Source organism: Stomoxys calcitrans, chromosome 1 (assembly GCF_963082655.1).
Source record: "Stomoxys calcitrans chromosome 1, idStoCalc2.1, whole genome shotgun sequence".
Taxonomy (NCBI): domain Eukaryota; kingdom Metazoa; phylum Arthropoda; class Insecta; order Diptera; family Muscidae; genus Stomoxys; species Stomoxys calcitrans.
The window spans coordinates 219,998,558-220,016,680 of record NC_081552.1 but is presented as its reverse complement, the minus strand read 5'-3'; the positions used below and the strand labels follow the sequence as shown (position 1 = coordinate 220,016,680).

The window sequence follows — 18,123 nt, the reverse complement described above, 5'->3', positions numbered from 1 at the left end:
TCAAGGTTCCATAATGAGTAATCAACGCATTCCAACACGAACAGTATTGAATTTCTTAAAAAAGATTCAAACATTTGGCAAATTTAAATAAACTAAGTGTTGTGCAAAATTTTGGCAAGATTGGCCAATAAATGCGTTTGCAGTGGCTCTAGAAATGAAAATCGGACGATATACATGTATGGCAGCTATGTCTAAATCTGAACCCATTTCTATAAAATTCACCTGAAATACTAAGAATTATAAGAAAATCCTTTCTGCCAAATTTCGAGAGAATCGGTTAACAAATGAGCACTTTATTGCAATATTTCTCAAAATCGGACGAATATATATATGGGAGCTATATCTAAATCTGAACCGATTTCGAGGAAACTTCATAGATATTGTGGTGGTTATGGAGGAAAGCGTTGTACAAGTTTTTGGAAAGATTGGTCAATAAATGCGTTTGCAGTGGCTATAGAAGTGAAAATCGGGCGATATATATATATGGCAGCTGTATCTAAACCTGAACCGATTTCTATGAAATTCATTAGTAATGTCGAGAGTCAAGAGACAATCCATCCTGCCAAATTTTGAGAGAATCGGTAATCAAATGAGCACTTTATTGCAAAATTTTTCAAAATCTGACGAACATATATATGGGAGCTATATCTTAATCTGAACCGATTTCGAGCAAACTTCCAAGATATTGTGGTGATCATCGAGGAAAGCGTTGCACAAATTTTGGTAAGATTGGTCAATAAATGCGTTTGCAGTGCCTCTAGAAGTGAAAATGTGGAAGTCGTCGAGAAAAGCGTTGTTCAAAATTTTGGGAAGATTGGTCAATAAATGCGTTTGCAGTGGCTATGGAAGTGAAAATCGGGCTATATACATATATGGCAGCTATATGTAAATCTAAACCGATTTCCATAAAATTCACGAGTAATGTCGAGAGCCTTAAGAAAATCCTTCCTGCCAGAATCGGTTAACATATGAATACTTTATTGCTATATTTCTCAATATCGGACGAATATATATGTGGGAGCTATATCTAAATCTGAACCGATTTCGACTAAACTTTACACATATTGTGGAAGTCGTCGAGAAAAGCGTTGTTCAAAATTTTGGGAAAATTGGTCAATAATTGCGCTTGTAGTGGTTCTAGGAGTGAAAATCGGGCGATATATATATATGAGAGCTATAGCTAAATCTGAACAGATTTCCATAAAACTCACCAGTAATGTCTAGAGACAATCCTTCCTGCCAAATCTAATTGGTCCACGAATTATCACATTATTGCAATATTAGTCCAAATCGGACGAACATATATATGGGAGCTATATCTGAACTGAACCGATTTCTATGAAATTTATTAGCAATGTCAACATTTAAGAGAAAATCCTTTCTGCCAAATTTCGATGGAATCGGTCAACAAATGGCCACATTATTGCAATATTAGTTCAAATTACATGAACATATATATGGTAGCTATATCCAAATCTGAACCGATTTTTTCCAATATCAGTAGCCTTCGTCTCTAAGCCAAAAAAAAAACTGCATGTGCCAAGTTTGAAACGATTTGATGAAAATTGGAACCTGTAGTATGTAGAAAAATGAACATGGACAGACAGACGGACATAGCTAAATCGAATCAAAAAGTGATTCTGTGTCGATCGGTATACTTATCAATGGGTCCATCTCTCTACCTTCTGCATGTAACAAAAAAATGCACTAAGTTATAATACTTTGTACCATGGTGGTGGTGTAGGCTATATTTATTAGTGCACTGACAAAAATCTACTAAAAATCATTTGAAATTGATTTTTAGTATTTTTATACTCACCACCATAGAATGGGGGTATACTTGTCTAGTCATTCCATTTGCAACACCTCGAAATATTGATCTTGAACCCCTATAAACTACATATATTCTTCATCGTTTCGACATTCTGAGTCGAACTAGCCATGTTCGTCCGTCCGTCTGTCGAAATCACGACATCGGTCGAACGCGTAAAGCCGCTTGAAATTTTGCATGTGGTATTCTGTTATGACTTCCAACAACTGTGCCAAATACGATTTAAATCGGTCAAGAAACCGATATATAGCTCCCTTATTAATCGATCTCCAGATCTGACTTCTTGAGCCCCTGAATGCCTCAATTTTCATCCGATTCGGCTGAAATTTTCCAAATAGTGTTCTGTTATGACTCTCAACAACTGTGCCAAGTACAACTTAAATCAGACTAAAACCTGATATAGCTCCCATATAAACCGATCTCTCGATTTGATTTCTTGAGTCCTTACAAACCGCAATTTTTGTCCAAATACCTACCCTCAGCTAAGATTTCTAATAATCAAGTGTTCATTTCATTAGACTATTCTTTCATTCAAACTCTTTTTGAGGACATTTTCTTTGTTTATTGATATTACCAATTCATTTGGTTGATTTCTGCTGTTTGCATCATCAGTGTCTCTGCAACCTTATTAGAAGTCAGCATACCAATACAATTGAATATTGTCTAATAATGTATAGGCATCTCGTTAGGCAATATTGAATAGTAACCCATTTAGAACTCAATACCGCCTAACGCACAAGGAGCTGACGATGAGACCATAACCTACTCCCAAGAAGCCCATTTACTCTAGATTTGAAAGACTAGTATAGGCAAAGATCCTAATATTGGAACATCAGGCAGTGCAGTGATGGGGTACTCAACGCAACCTAAAGAACAGGGAGCAGACATTGAGACCATCACCCACTCCCAAGAAGCCCATCAAATGGAGGACCAATGATTTAGGTCGTCCATATAAATCTCCACCGGAGCGAGACAGCTACCCAGGCTCTGATGGAGAAAATCCGCAAGTGCAATATTCATATTGCCTTAATTCAGGAGCCATGGTAGACCCGGAACAAAGTTTCTGGACTAAACCATATCAACTACCAATTATTCTTTGCGACCTAATAACACTCGATATTGATAACTCCGCTACATTTTTTAATAGGATTAGGGAGGAGGTATTAGATGTGACGATATGTTCAGAAAATCTAATCAATGAGGTTCAGGATTGGAGGGTCTATATGGAGCATTACTTCTCCAGGTTAAGTTTTAAAATAGCACGGCCAGCACCGATAAGCTTCCGTAATATGTTGAAAACCAACTGACAAAAATTCGGAAGACTACTCACAAGAAGACTTGGGCAAAATAATATAGATTTTCCAAACTTAAAAGACATTAACGACAATGTCAATAGGATTACGACCGCACTAGTGGATTCTTTCGAATATAGTTGTCCTCTTCGTGACAGGAAAACAGCACAAAAAATCCCTATAAGACCGAGGAGATTTGCAATATTGGGAAAGAAGCCCACAGTCTTTGTAACAGAGTATTACACACGACTCAAGGAATACAAAAAGATTACCAGAGCGGCAAAACGTGCCTCCTGCAAGCTTTTCTGCGACCAGGTCGATAGCATTTATGACGCCGCCAAGATGAAAAAGTTTCTCTCAAAAACCCATGTCCAAACTGAAACGTTAGTAGGCGACATGGGATTGAGAGCAGAGATAACGGAGGACATTGATGAAAACGCATTTTCCACAGAATACGACGGGACTCACAGAGACACCGGAATCTTAGAATAATGAGGTTGATCGAAGGTTTATCATAACTGAATTTATGGTCAAAGGAGCTTTAAACCATTTAAGTCTGCCGGACCTGATGGAATATTTCCGGCGTTACTACAAAAGGAGGCCGTCTATCTGGCGCCTCATCTGGCCACTACTTTCACAGCGTGCCTAGAACAGGTGGATAAATTGCGGGTCCCATGACATAAATATTAGGGGGAAAGTGACACAAGGCACGTCACAAGGAGGCATTTTATCGCCACTTCTTTGGGTGACCACCATAAATGACCTATTACGGATGCTGACTGAGGAGGGATTTGGACGATGTTATGGTACTTCTAAGGGGTAACAATCCGAACCAGCTATGCCGAAGGGCCGAGAGGGTCTTGCATATGGCATATGACTGGGCCAAACCCAGGGGTCTCAATGTTAACCCAGAGAAGACTAAAATATGCCTGTTCACGACGAAGACGAAGGTAGGCCAATTTGACGTCACATGTTTCCTCAAAAAACGATATCGATATCTGATAAGGTCCAATACTTCGGAGTGATCTCGGTCAGGAAACTGAATTGGATGTGTCTCATTCAGGAGCGTACTGAGACGGCTCATAGATGTTGGCCACTATGTAGACGGGCCGTTGGCTGGAAATGGGGCCTGAATCCTAGGATAGTCCACTGACCCTACAGGAGCGTGATTTGACCAATACTTACTTACACCTCAGTAGTTCGGTGGACTGCTATGGAGAAAAAGAGCAACATAAGGTCCATACAACAGGTTCAGAGAACAAGTTGTCTTGGCATAGGATGGCGCCCACTAGGGCCCTGTAGACTATTCTAGATATCCGACCCATCAAAATACTGATTAAGTGTGAGGCAGCCACTGCAGCTATTAGACTTAAGGCGATGGGATAATGGATTGAGGATAGGAACAGCTCTTAACATCGCGGTATAATCGAGGCGACGATAGGAAACCTGGAAGGAAGGGAAGAAGTTTCCGATAGAATACCTGAGACGACACTTGAGGTCGAGTGCGAGGCTAGCGGCACAGTCTTGGACTAACGGAACCCTAGTACTGCCGTCTGCAAGATCATGTTACACGGATGGATCAAAGCTAGAGGACAGAGTGGGCCTGGGCGTCTGCATTGAGAACCCATGGACTGAGATCTGTTTTAGACTGCCTGACCATAATAAGGTCCTGCAGGCGGAGATCCGGGCGATTACTGAGTGCGTAAGGTGGTGTGGAGTTCACGCGAGGAAGTCGAATGTAACCATCTTTATCGATAGTAAAATTGCCATAAGGACAATAACAACCACGAGGGTAAGGCACGAACAGTCTTGCAGTGTGAGAAGCAGATTAACCGACTTCTCTGAGGATGGCACAATCCGCTTTGTTTGGGTGCCGTGTCTTAACGGTTTAAGGGGGAATGAAAGGGCAGACGATTTAGTGGTGAAGGTCAGAGAACTGTCGTCGATAAACTTGGTTAACCCAAAGCCTTTCGTGTCGACGCAGTCCGAGTTAAGGGCGTGGGCGACGAACGCTCATGTAACACTGTGGAACAGCGAAACAGTCGGTAGTAGGACGACGAAAATCCTATGGGGTGATCCGGAACGTGAGAGGACGAGGTTATTACTGAAATGAAGTAAGAAGGAGGTCAGTATAGCTTTTGGTGTCATAACGGGGAAGATGATGAGACATTGTATTGTATTTGCATTTGCATTTCCTTTGTCATTGCACGGCTTTTGCGGCTAAAAGACACCGGTACTTTGGTGAGGACACAATACCAGACATGAACCAACTTGGGGGCGTGGCATGGATAATAAATAAGCACCGAATTCCTTACTTTGATTTTCTTTTTGGAGGTTTAGTAATTAGAGCGCATAACAAGCCAATTACTGGCTTAGGTGTATATCCATAGTGGCATAGGGCGGATTAATATATTGGGTTGCCCAAAAAGTAATTGCGGATTTTTTAAAAGAAAGTAAATGCCTTTTTAATAAAACTTAGAATGAACTTTAATCAAATATACTTTTTTACACTTTTTTTCTAAAGCAAGCTAAAAGTAACAGCTGATAACTGACAGAAGAAAGAATGCAATTACAGAGTCACAAGCTGTGAAAAAATTTGTCAACGCCGACTATATGAAAAATCGGCAATTACTTTTTGGGCAACCCAATATGTACCCTCTTTTTAACCTAACCTCACCTTTTTACCCCCAATCTGTAGTTCTCTTAGTTTTCTTCTCAAGACTTCAATACTTTTCTTTCCAAAAAAACAAACCTCCAAACGTCATACCACTGTCAGTCATATGATTTAAATTACAAACTCTTTCCTTGATGCAACAATTTAAAATTCCATTAATTCTTACAAAATATGGTCTATAATTCCTAGGCGTTCAGCATTGAACCCATAATTCTCCCTCCGCCAATTCAGAAACGAATGTATAATTCATACCATCATACACTTGAATTGTGATCGAAATGAAATGAAAACCACGAGAGGAAAAATTATTTTAGAAATAATTGCGGACAAATGTTGTGTTTTGTTTAGGAAAACCAAACATAAGAAAAACTATTTTTGATATTTCTAGGTCGCCGTCAACATCCCCCATCCATGAGCGTGGCCACCAACACACTACCCACGTCATCAAAAAGTATCACCAATCGAAAAAAAATTGGAAAACTTTCTGTGTCTATGTTACCATATTCAGAAACTAGGGAAAACAAAATTTTTTGCAAAAACTACAAAGTTTTTTTTTTTATTTGGTTTGAAGGCAACATTTTTATTAACAAACGGAAAAGTTTTTATGACGACTGTGGTTGTTATAACAAAACAAAGAATTTATGTCTTACTTTTTTGTCGATTTTATGCCTTAGTTGTAAAACAAGCTAAATAATCAGCAAATACTAGATTTCGTAGAAATTTTAGTTTTCTACAAAATTTTCGTGGAGATTGAAATTTAATGTTTTTAGTAAATTTTGCTAGAGCAGCAACAGCTTAATCTAATTGTTTGATCCAACTGATTTTGAAAAACACTGCTTGTACCGATATTGCTAGTGCTAAGTTTCGGTACACATTCGAGAGTGCTATACCGTTTGGACCTGAAAAGGAATTTTACTCCCATTGAAATGATGGTCAAGCGACAAACAGCGACCTCCAGGGTTGAACTGGTTGGCCTGAGTTAGGGTTGCAAAAGACTTCTCAATAAGACGATAGGTGGTGGTGATACCAAAAAGGCTCGAAAAATCCTAAATGGCGTTCTGCAGCTTTTTGGAAGATACATCCGAGATCTGTGGTTCATTGAAGATTCTAGCCTCCACACTACACAGAAAAAAATAACTCTTAGCAAAAACCCACTTCCAAATTAGTATGTGAAATTCCCAACGAATATTTGCATTGAATCGAAGACATTTCTTGTTGAAGTACGTAAGTAAATCTCTACAAGAGACTTGACAGTCAAAATTATTGAATTTTTTTGGACTTTCAACAAATTCATTAGTTAAGATAGTTGTTCAAATAGGCGTACTACTATGTAGCGCACAAAACTCCCAAACCGTTCATGACTTGCTAACCCAGGTTCGATTCCCCCGGTCGGTCAATAATTTTTTTTATTTTTGCGTGCAAGACTACCAAACATGAGATCATGAGTTCAATATTCGGCGGCACCAAAATTATTAAAATTTGTTTTTAAGGGTAATAGTTGAGAGTGACGGAGGAAAATCGGAGAGCAGCAGTAAAACGAACGAGCCAATGCAGCGCGAGCCGAACAAAGAAAACAAAAACACCACCACCCGAAGCAAAGCACATGCGTTAGCTGGTTAGATGGTTTTTTTACCTTGCTTATGTATATATTGTTGTTGTTGTTATATGTCGGCTTGCAAAGAATGCCTTTCAACAACAAATTTGTACTGTGGTTCGTCGAGATTCAAAATAAATTGTTGCAGGAAAATTAACAACTTTCGTAGTTGTTTTTTCGACCAAAGTTGTTGTTTTTCAAAATTATTTTTATCTGTATACTATAATGAGGAAATACTATAAATCCACTTCGCGGTATACTTTCCAACGAATAACGTGGCTGTGGAATAAATTGTTTTTGGGTTCGTCGGGGATTGTTGAGGAAATTGTGTGTGATTCAAAAATCATTGGGGCGATTGGGGCAAATAAATCGCCAAATCTAGATGACGTATCACCAGTTTACTTACAAGCTATGACCCAAGACCAGCTATCCAGTTTAGGGAGATAAACTCAACTTTTATCAGCATGTCATGTATACCTGTGGGATGGATTGACACAAACATTCTATCCTAAAAGCAGGAAAAGGACACCCGTATCAGATGACAATAAAAACTTTCGTCCTATTTATTGGTCATCCTTTATGGTAAAGACTTTCTTGAGATTCCTAAGAATATGCCGTCTCTAACAAGAATTAAAGTTTGTGGGTGTAAAATTACATAAAATTTCAATATAGGCCGGGGGACTCGAACCTGGATTGACAAATTCTTCAGTGGCATGTGAGTCCGACTGGTGTTGGTAAACGCATTGTATTTACCAGAGGTTTAGTGCTTTATAACATGAAAGCTTGGAAAAGTTTATCTCAGGTAGAAAAACATTGCCAGGATGTTGATTCCACAAACGCACAGTTTGGCAAAAAACGAATTCTCTCCGTCTGGTCAACTGGCCAATCAAACACAACTAGATGGACTTGTATTTCCGACGAGCATCCTTACATCTGATAAAAGATGTTTGAAAGCTGGGAAGCGCATACCATGGAAGTATCGATAGAATGGTGTCAAACAACCCTTGCTCAAGGGAAAAAATAGAGTTGAATCCACGTCCGTCGCCAATAAAAGCGGTCCCAAAGTTCCAAAGATGATTTGGAAACTCCACCCCATATATGGGAGTCCAGCCTAATGACAATTTGCCAGCCTAATGGTAATTTTCAAGAGACGGCCGGGCAAGACTAACCGAAATTATGAGAGTTCTCGTTGGAATAGAGATTCGGATGGTGGTGGGATCATTTTGCCTGGACCACGCACTTAGCATTGCCGTCCAGTTTTTGACGAATCGGTACTGGTGTTTGCGAATCGTGGTTTGAATGTTATTAGTTCAATCTTACACTTATTTTTGGTTATGTAGAATCGAGGCAGCGCCACTGTATGTTTATGATGATTAGTTTTATTCAGATTAATCATCATCACTGCGTAGTGGGTACGAACCACATTATTCCTCATTTAAACAAGAATGAGATAGACGTGACATTGATCCAGTGGCTTGAGGACGTCAAATGTGAATTGATTTGTAGGAAAGGTACGTGACCCTAATGCTCACCACGTCCATTGTGGTAGTTCAGACACCAACACCAGAAAAAGAGAGTTCCCGATTTTTTTTTTTTTTTTTTTTGAAGAATCGTTAAAACCTCTTTAACAGGAAACAAATAAAAGTGAGTTAAGTTCGGCCGGACCGAATCTTGGGACCCACCACCATGGATTCTGCTAAAAGTGTATACAAAATAAATTTAGTTCAAGGGCATTATTTTATTCTACCTAAAGGACTTCTGTCAAACCAGCAAACATTTAAGCTTCTAGGAACCGAGCAAGGATGATCGAGAGACCGGTTAACATATGACCTATATCAATTTATTTTGGACCTTATTTGGCACAGTTGTAGGAAGTCATAACAAAACACTATATGCTCAATTTCAGCCAAATCGGCAAAAAATTGCGGCTTTGAAGGTCTCAAAAAGTCAAATCGGGCGATCGGTTTACATGGGAGCTATATCAGGTTATAGGCCGATATGGACTGTACTTAGCCCAGTTGTTGGAAGTCATAACGAAACACTACATGCTCAATTCCAGCCAAATCGGACAAAAATTGCGGCTTTAAGGGCTCAAGAAATCAAATTAGGAGATCGTTTTATATGGGAGCTATATCAGGTTAAAGACCGATTTAGACCGTACTTGGCACAGTTGTTGGAAATTATTACAAAATGCTAGAGCAAAATCTTAGCCAAATCGGAATAAAATTGTGGCATCCAGGGGCTCCAGCTATATGCAGAGTTCTTGGAAGTCGTAACAGAACACCGCATGCAAAATTTCACCCAAATCGGACAAAAATTGTGGCTTCCAGAAACTCAAGAAAACAAATCGGGAGATCGGTTTATATGGTGCTATATCAGGTTATAGACCAATTTGGACCGTATACTATGCGCAACATTTTACAAAAGCTAACTCGGACAAAAATTACGACTTCCAGGGGCTCAAGAAGTAAAATCGGAAGATCGGTTTATATGGGAGCTATATTAGGTTATAGACCGATTTGGACCGCACTTGGCACAGTTGTTGGATGTCATAACGAAACACATTGTGCAAAATTTTAGCTAAATCGGACAAAATTTGCGGATTCCCGGGGCTCAAGAAGACAAATCGGCAGTATGGGAGCTATATCCAAATCTGAACCGATATGGCCCATTTGCAATCGCTAACGACCTACATCAATAGTAAACATTTTTATGCCAAGTTCGTACTCTACTCTTAAATACCTTTCATTTAATACCCATATTGTCCCAATAGGTAAACATGTCCGTTTGGGTGGGGTTTGGGATAGGGCGTCCCCCCCAGATTTTCTAACCCAAAAATTGTATACCAATATAGTGTTTTGGGGTACCCTAGGGTGACATACAAAATTTCGCTTAAATCGCTGCCCCCTTTTCCTAGATCAGACGTTTTTGAAAATTGTGTAAGGGGGAGGGTCCGCCCCCCTTCGAATATCAAAAAATTTAGTACTCTGTTTGCATCTTAGGCTCAAACTCTACAAACTCTGTGAAAATTTCATGAAACTCGGTTCAACCGTTTTACGGAACAGACAAACAAAGCGGAACAATTTCATTTTCTATTATAGACAATAATAAAAGAATATTTTAGTTTTAAAGACGTTTTATCACCATTTTAATTCTATATAAAAATTTTGTCAAAATATTGTTTTTGAAGAAAACATTAAAGAAAATTTTATTCAAATTCATATTTAGAGAATATTTAAGTTTCTACACAAATTTGTCAAACTTTGATTTTGCCTACTTTTTGGTTCAGCTACTGCTATTTAAAATGATTAGGGTCCTTAAAACATTTTCTGGAGCCACCTTTTCTAATCGTTCACCTTCCCTTTTGAAGACTTCTCAGCTGAAATAAAGCATACGTTTACCACCACAAAACATTTCGTCACAATTATGTATCCGTGGCAGATTGATATAAATTGATGGACTTGGGGTCAACAAAATTAATGTCAATTCTATGAATAATTTAGTCACCCCAGATCCACACATGACCGCCCTCGCTCGCTTACAGTGTGTGGCTGTATGCCACTCATCACTGGCTGACGGACTTGCGACTGATCATCGAGCGTAATTCTGATATGATCGGTCATAGAAATTATGCGTGTGTGGTATAAAGAGCTCTCGTTTTTTTTTTTTTTTGGTTTTGTTAGTGCAAAACTGTAGCCCCACAGTGACAGATGGATTGTTTTAAAAATGATTTTGAAACTGATGGCCCCAACAGACAGACACTTTATTTTCTCTATGGTAACATAAGTGTATGCTATTGATGGTAAATGGAGGAATAACAAATTTAAAAAAAAAACCCAAAAACACAAAAGAACAGTGGTTACAGCATACATAAATTTGTTTGTTATTTATTATTTCATTTCTAATTCCTTGGGAATTTCATTGGGAATATATTTTTAAGAGGGGGAGAAATCGAATTATGTTTAGGATTTGTGTGTCCATAATTTTAAAAGAATACATAAATTCAATGGGGGATCTGGTCAATTTTACTGCAAAGCAAAATGGAGAAGAAACTCAGCATTGAAGATAAATAATGGGTATAGATTTTGAATATAGTTTCAATACACTGGTGAAATACTGAACGGCCCTGTGAGAATCGGGTGTTCAAGCATTTGTTTTTGAAAATTATTTTCATTTTAAACATTTTGTGAAAAAGAACAAATTCTGAAATACAATTCCAAATGATAAAAAACATTTTTTTACAAATTTCTATAAAAAAAATATATTTAACTTATACAACTAGGAAAAGCGTGCTAAGTTCGGGCGGGCCGAATCTTAGGAACTCACCACCATGGATTCTGCTAAAATATGGAAGCTACATCTGGTTATAGACCCATTTGGACCGTACTTGGCACAGTTGTTGAGAGTCATAACAGAACGCTATGTGCAAAATTTCGGCGAAATCGGATGAAAAATGAGGCTTCTAGGGCCCAGGGCTCAAGAAGTCAAATCGGGAGATCGGTTTATATGGGAGCTATATCAGGTTCTTGACAAATTTAGACCATATTTTGTACCATTGTTGAAAGTCATAATAGAACACTACATGCACAATTTCAGCAAAATCGGATGAAAGTTAAAGCTTCCAGGAGCTCAAGAAGTCAAATCGGGAGATCGGTTTTAACGGGAGCTATATCATGTGCTTGACCGATTTGGACCATACTTCGCACAGTTGTTGAAAGACATAACAGAACACTATCTGCAAAATTTCAGTCAAATTGGATGAAAATTGCGGCTTCCAGGAGCTCTAGAAGTCAAATCGGGAGATCGGTTTAATAGGAAGCTATATCATATTATAGACCAATTCGGACCGTACTTGTCACGGTTGTTGGAAGTCATAACTACGTGCAAAATTTCAGCCCAATCGAGTGAAAATTTAAACTTCCACAGGCTCAAGAAATCAAATCGGGAGAACGGTTTATATGAGAGCTATATCAGGTTCTTGACCGATTTGAAGCGTACTTGGCACAGTTGTTGGAAGTCATAACAGAACACTATCTGCAAAATTTCAGACAAATCGGATGAAAATTAAGGCTTCGAGGGACTCAAGAATTCAAATTGGGAGATCGGTTTATATGAGAGCTATATCATGTTCTTGACCGATTTGGACCGTACTTGGCACAGCTGTTGGAAGTCATAACAGAACACTATGTGCCAAATTTCAGCCAAATCGGATGAAAATGGAGGCTTCCAGGGGCTCAAGAAGTCAAATCGGAAGATCGGTTTATATGGAACCTACAATATATCAGGTTCTTGACCGATTTGAACCGTACTTGGCACAGTTGTTGGAAGCCATGACAGAACACTATGTGGAAATTTTCAGCCCAATCGAACGAAAAATTGCGGCTTTTAGGAAGATCGGTTTATATGGGAACTATAACAGCTTATGGACCGATTCGGACCGTACGTGGCACAATTGTTGAAAGTCATAATGAAGTCATGTGCAAAATTTCACCTAAATCGGATGAATATTGCGGCTTCCAGGGACTCAAGAAGTCAAATCGGGGGATCTGTTTATATGGGAGTTATATCCACATCTGAACCGATATGACCTATTTGCAATCCCCAACGACCTACATCAATACTAAGTATCTGTGCAAAATTACAAGCTGCTAGCTTTACGCGTTCGACCGCTAACATGATTTTTACAGACGGGCGGACGGCCCGACATGGCTAGATCAACTCAGAATGTCGAGACGATCAAAAATATATATACTTTATGGGTTTCTAGATCAATATTTCGAGTTGTTACCAACGGAATGATTAGGTTAGTATACCCCCGTCCTATGGTGGTGGGTATAAAAACGGCTGAACCGATTTTCAAGAAATTTTCACAAATGATAGAGATTGACCTCACTGGTGAAAACAGGGCGCACTTTTCTCCTTACCCCAATTTTCGAAAACACCAGATGTCGGAGATGTTTGCACCGATTTAAACAAACATTTTGTATGCCGCCTTATGGTAACACAAAATTGATATACAACTTTGGGGTCTTATAATCTGGGGGGACGCCCCACCTAAAAACCCATCCAAACAGACATGTTTGCCGATTGCGACAATACGGGTACCAAATGAAAGGTATTTAAGAGTAGACTAAAACTTGGGTTAGGTTAGGTTGAAAAGAGGGTGCAGATGTTAATCCGCCCCAGTAATCGGCTTGTTGTGTCGGGTTATTTTATTGACGGTAGTCCTCTGGCCTTCACCGCCAAATCGTCTGCCCTTTCATTTCCCCTTACTCCGTTATGGCCCGGCACTCAAACGATGCGGATTTCGCCATCCTCAGAGAAGGCGTTAATCTCCTTCTTACACTGCAAGACTGTTTGTGACCTTACCATCCTGGTTGTTATTGCCCTTATGGCAATTTTACTGTCGATAAAGATGTTCCCACTCGACGTCTCGCGTTAGCACCAATGATCGCCCGGATATCTGTCTGCAGGACCGTATTATGGTCAGGCAGTCTAAAACAGATCTCAGTCCCTGGGTTCTCAATGTAAACCCCCAGACCCACTCTGCCCTATAGCTTTGATCCATCCGTGTAACATGATCTTCCTGATGGCAATACTAGGGTTCCGTCAATCCAAGACTGTGCCGATGGCAGCAGTGACTCGCACTCGACTTCAAGGTTCATCTCAGGTATCCGGACGGAAACCTCCTATCGTCGCCTCTATTATACCAAAAAAAATCCCAAAAATGGCATATCTATCGATTGGGGAAATATGGGTGGGCTTCAAATGAAATGTAATTGGAAGTAGAGTACGAATCTGGTATGAGAATTTGGTCCAAGGTGTCTACTAGACCTCCCCAATCCCAAAGCCCCTCAAAACGGGCACGTAAGACCAAAATCACAAAATGGATATAAAATAAAAGGTCTTAGGGAGTAGACTATGAATCTGGTATACAATCTTAGAAGAGTCTGGGGAACCCCCATCCACTAAATACCCTTCAATACGACATATGGGTCGATCGGGACAATATTGGACTTAAAGTGAAGGTCTAGGATAGTAAAGTACGAATCTGATCCCTGGAATCTGACGCATATCTTGCGATTGTGGAAATATGGGTGGGCTTCAAATGAAATGTAATTGGAAGTAGGGTACGAATCTGGTATGAGAATTTGGTCCAAGGTATCTACGAGATCTCCCCAATCCCAAAGCCCCTAAAAACGGGCATGTATGACCAAAATCACAAAATGGGTATCAAATAAAAGGTCTTAGGGAGTAGACTATGAATCTAGTGTACAATCTTAGAAGAGTCTGGGGACCGCCCATCCACTAAATACCCTTCAATACTATATATGGGTCGATCGGGGCAACATTGGACTGATCCCTGGAATCTGACGCTCCACCCCAAATTGGGATTTGGGACAATATTGATATCCATTGATAGGTATTTAAGAATAAAGTGTGAATTTTAAACAGTTGGAACTATTTTCTTTAGAAATTAAATTTTTACAAGATTTTCTTCAAAAGTTATGTTACTCCCAGCCACTGTATGAACGTATAAATATAGCAAACACCTCCATCTATGATCCCAAGCAATCAAAAAGAATATTGGAAGTGGGACATGATGCATTCATACTTACATTTAAATTATGATCTCTCGCACAAAGAACAAAAACTGACGGATATCTGAAAGAGACAATAGAAATATTTGAAATTTATGGCAATACTCTCTCATATGTAAATATAAATACATGTTCTTAAAAAAGATTTAGAAAAGAAGAACATTGTTGTAAATTTTAATTAAAAGTGCACATTTAATAACGCAAAGATTTGAAATAGAACAAGTGTTCGTTCGCCGCCCCCCCATTTGGGTTAATGGCTTTGTGTGCATTTTTGGCTTTCAGCAAAAATAGGCACATTCCTTAAATGTTGCCTCAATTGGTATAAACAGAAGAAAGCGCACGTTCAATGGAATTGATCCGACCCAAAAAAAAAAAGTAGGAAGAAGAAAAAACTAATGTCTAATCATAAAAATACAATTAAAGCAGATAATTCCTTCATGGATGGCTGACTGGCTGGTTGGCGGGCTGGCTGTGTGGCTTCATTTGCAGAATGTTCAGCATTTCTAGTTTTTGCCTCATTTGAAATCGCTACTTTTTGGCACAAATTCACAAAAACCATTTGTTGTGTCGTCAAAAATAGCAACAACAACAACAACAGCAGCATACACAAAAACTATAATGAAAATAAAAAATAAATAACTTTAAATCATTGGAATCTAAGGCGGTGACCACCACCACCACTTAACCTTAACATTCATAATGAAAATTTTGTAAAATTCAAATAGATTTTGCAAAAAAGGAAACCATATTTGCTATGATTTTCAATCAGAGAATCTTTGTTGCAAATTATTTATATTTTTTTTTTTTCAAAAAAAAAAATTTCTGAAAAAATGTGTTTGCAAGGCTGTTTGGCAAATTTTGGGATGGGCAGAGTGAATAGGTTTTTTTTTTTATAATTTCTCTATTTATTTAGCAATGTTTAGAGAATTTTCGATTTTTAGGAGTATGCCACAAAACTATCAATTTCTGCAAACATGCGTTGCTGTTGTTATTAAAAAGCTAAAACAAATTCGGTATATGTACATTGTTTACTTGGTCACTTTTCTATTTATTTGTTCGATTTTTCGCACACTTATTTTTGTCAAAAAATTGAGACTTTCAAAGCACTTCACAGCTAATGGTGCAATTCACGAAAAAGAACCTTCACAAAGAACAATATGATCAATATCTTTAAAAAACTGCACACTCTAGATGCCAAGGAAAAAAGCAAAATATAAGGGAGCTGTATCCAAATCTGAACTGAATATGGTCCATCCCCAACGACCTTCATCAATAAGAAGTAAATTCAAAGTTTCCCCATGAACATTCCACCAAGGAACAGGGGCAAACTTCTCACATATCAATGAGTGCAGTCCGAATCAAGTTTAAGCTCAATGATAAGGGGCCTCCTTTTTAATAGCCGAGTCCGAACGGTGTGCCGCAGTGCGATACCTCTTTGGGGAGTAGTTTTTACATGGCATAGTACCTCACAAATGTTGCCAGCATTAGTAGAGCACCACCGCTGAAATTTTTTTCTGATGGTCTCGCCAGGATTCGAACCCAGGCGTTCAACGTCATAGGCGAACATGCTGATCTCTGCGCCTCCTACTAATCTAGCCATTCCGTTTGTAACACCTCGAAATATTGATCTAGCCATGTTCGTCTGTCCGTCCCTTCGTCCTTCCGTCTGTCGAAACTATCGTGAGTTCGACGTACATGGCTAGATCGACTCAGAATGCCGAGAGTATTTATCCTTTATGGGGTCGCAGATCAATATTTCGAGGTGTTACAAATGCAATGACTAGATTAGTATACAATAGTGGTGGGTATAAAAAGAACCCCATGTAAATTTGAACATCAAGGTTTTCTGATTGTCCACTTTGAGTACAGTAGCGTAGTACATCATGAATTCTGGCTCGTGACCATTTGGTTTATTAGAAGGATTACTAATTTGTGCCTATACTTGCCATCTTTCCCACTTGCAACAACTAAGTGCGCCCGTAGTCCTATATGTGCGGTTGGAGTACATGAAGCTTAACTAAATCCGTTTTTATGCCCATCACCATAGAGGTTGGGGGTATACTAATCTAGTCATTCCGTAACGCATCGAATATATTCGTCTAAGACCCCATAAAGCATACATATTCTTGATCGTCTCGACGTTCTGAGTCGATCTAGCTACGTCCGTCCGTCCGTCCATCCGTCCATCCGTCTGTCGAAATCACGAAAGAGGTCAAACGCGTAAAGATACCCACTTGAAATTTTACTCAGATACTTAATATTGATGTAGGTCATTGAGGATTGCAAATGGAGCATATCGGTTCAGATTTGGTTATAGCCCCCATATAAACCGATCTCCCGATTTGAATTCGTGAGCCCCTGGAAGCCGCAATTTTTGTTCGATTATCGGTCTATAACCTGATATAGCTCCCATGTAAACCGGTCTTTCGATCGTCCTGGTTCGGTTCCTAGAAGGTTAAATTTTTGCTGGTTTGACAGAAGTTCGGTATGTAGAATAACATTATGCCCTACAGCTTAATTTATTTTGTATAAATTTCGTTTCGGGCGAACTTATTTTGGGCCCGGCCGATCTTAGCAAGCTTTTACTCTCAATTGAAGCGCACAGGTAAGCCAGTACCACCAGGTATAAAGGCTAAACGTTCGTCAGGGCCGAACGTTGGATACCCAGCACCTCGGGTACATATGTAAACCACCTTTCGTCATCAATCCCATGGCAGCCGGTTGCACGTACCGGATTGACCCGAGAAAGATCTTCATCGGCAAGGGCTGGCGCCTCAGTGTATAACACACTTCTACAACAACAACAACAACAATCTTCCGTCATAATCCAGTGAAAATGCATTATTTATGCACCCATAGCAGCTATATCCAAATATGGTCTGATTTTGGACCAAATAAAAGTCACTGGACACTAAGCTTCGAAGGAGTAAAGCTAGCCGCTTGAAATTTTGCACAAACACTTCTTATTAGTGTAGGTCGGTTGGGATTGTAAATGGGCTATATCGGTTCATGTTTTGATATAGCTGCCATATAAGCCGATCTTGGATCATGACTTCTTGAGCCACTCGAGGGCACAATTCTCATCCGATTTGGCTGAAATTTTGCATGAGGTGTTGGATTTTCACTTCCAA

General features: G+C 39.2%; 1 protein-coding gene across 1 annotated transcript in view; it reads right to left on the bottom strand.

The window, feature by feature from the left end:
* The window catches only part of LOC106087349 (multiple inositol polyphosphate phosphatase 1), a 107,694-nt gene that overhangs the window by 52,736 nt on the left and 36,835 nt on the right, over window positions 1-18,123 (bottom strand). Inside the window, exon 2 of the mRNA XM_013252365.2 lies at window positions 15,011-15,056. The gene's annotated coding sequence lies outside the window, so the exon portion shown is untranslated. The remainder of the gene's footprint in view (window positions 1-15,010; window positions 15,057-18,123) is intronic.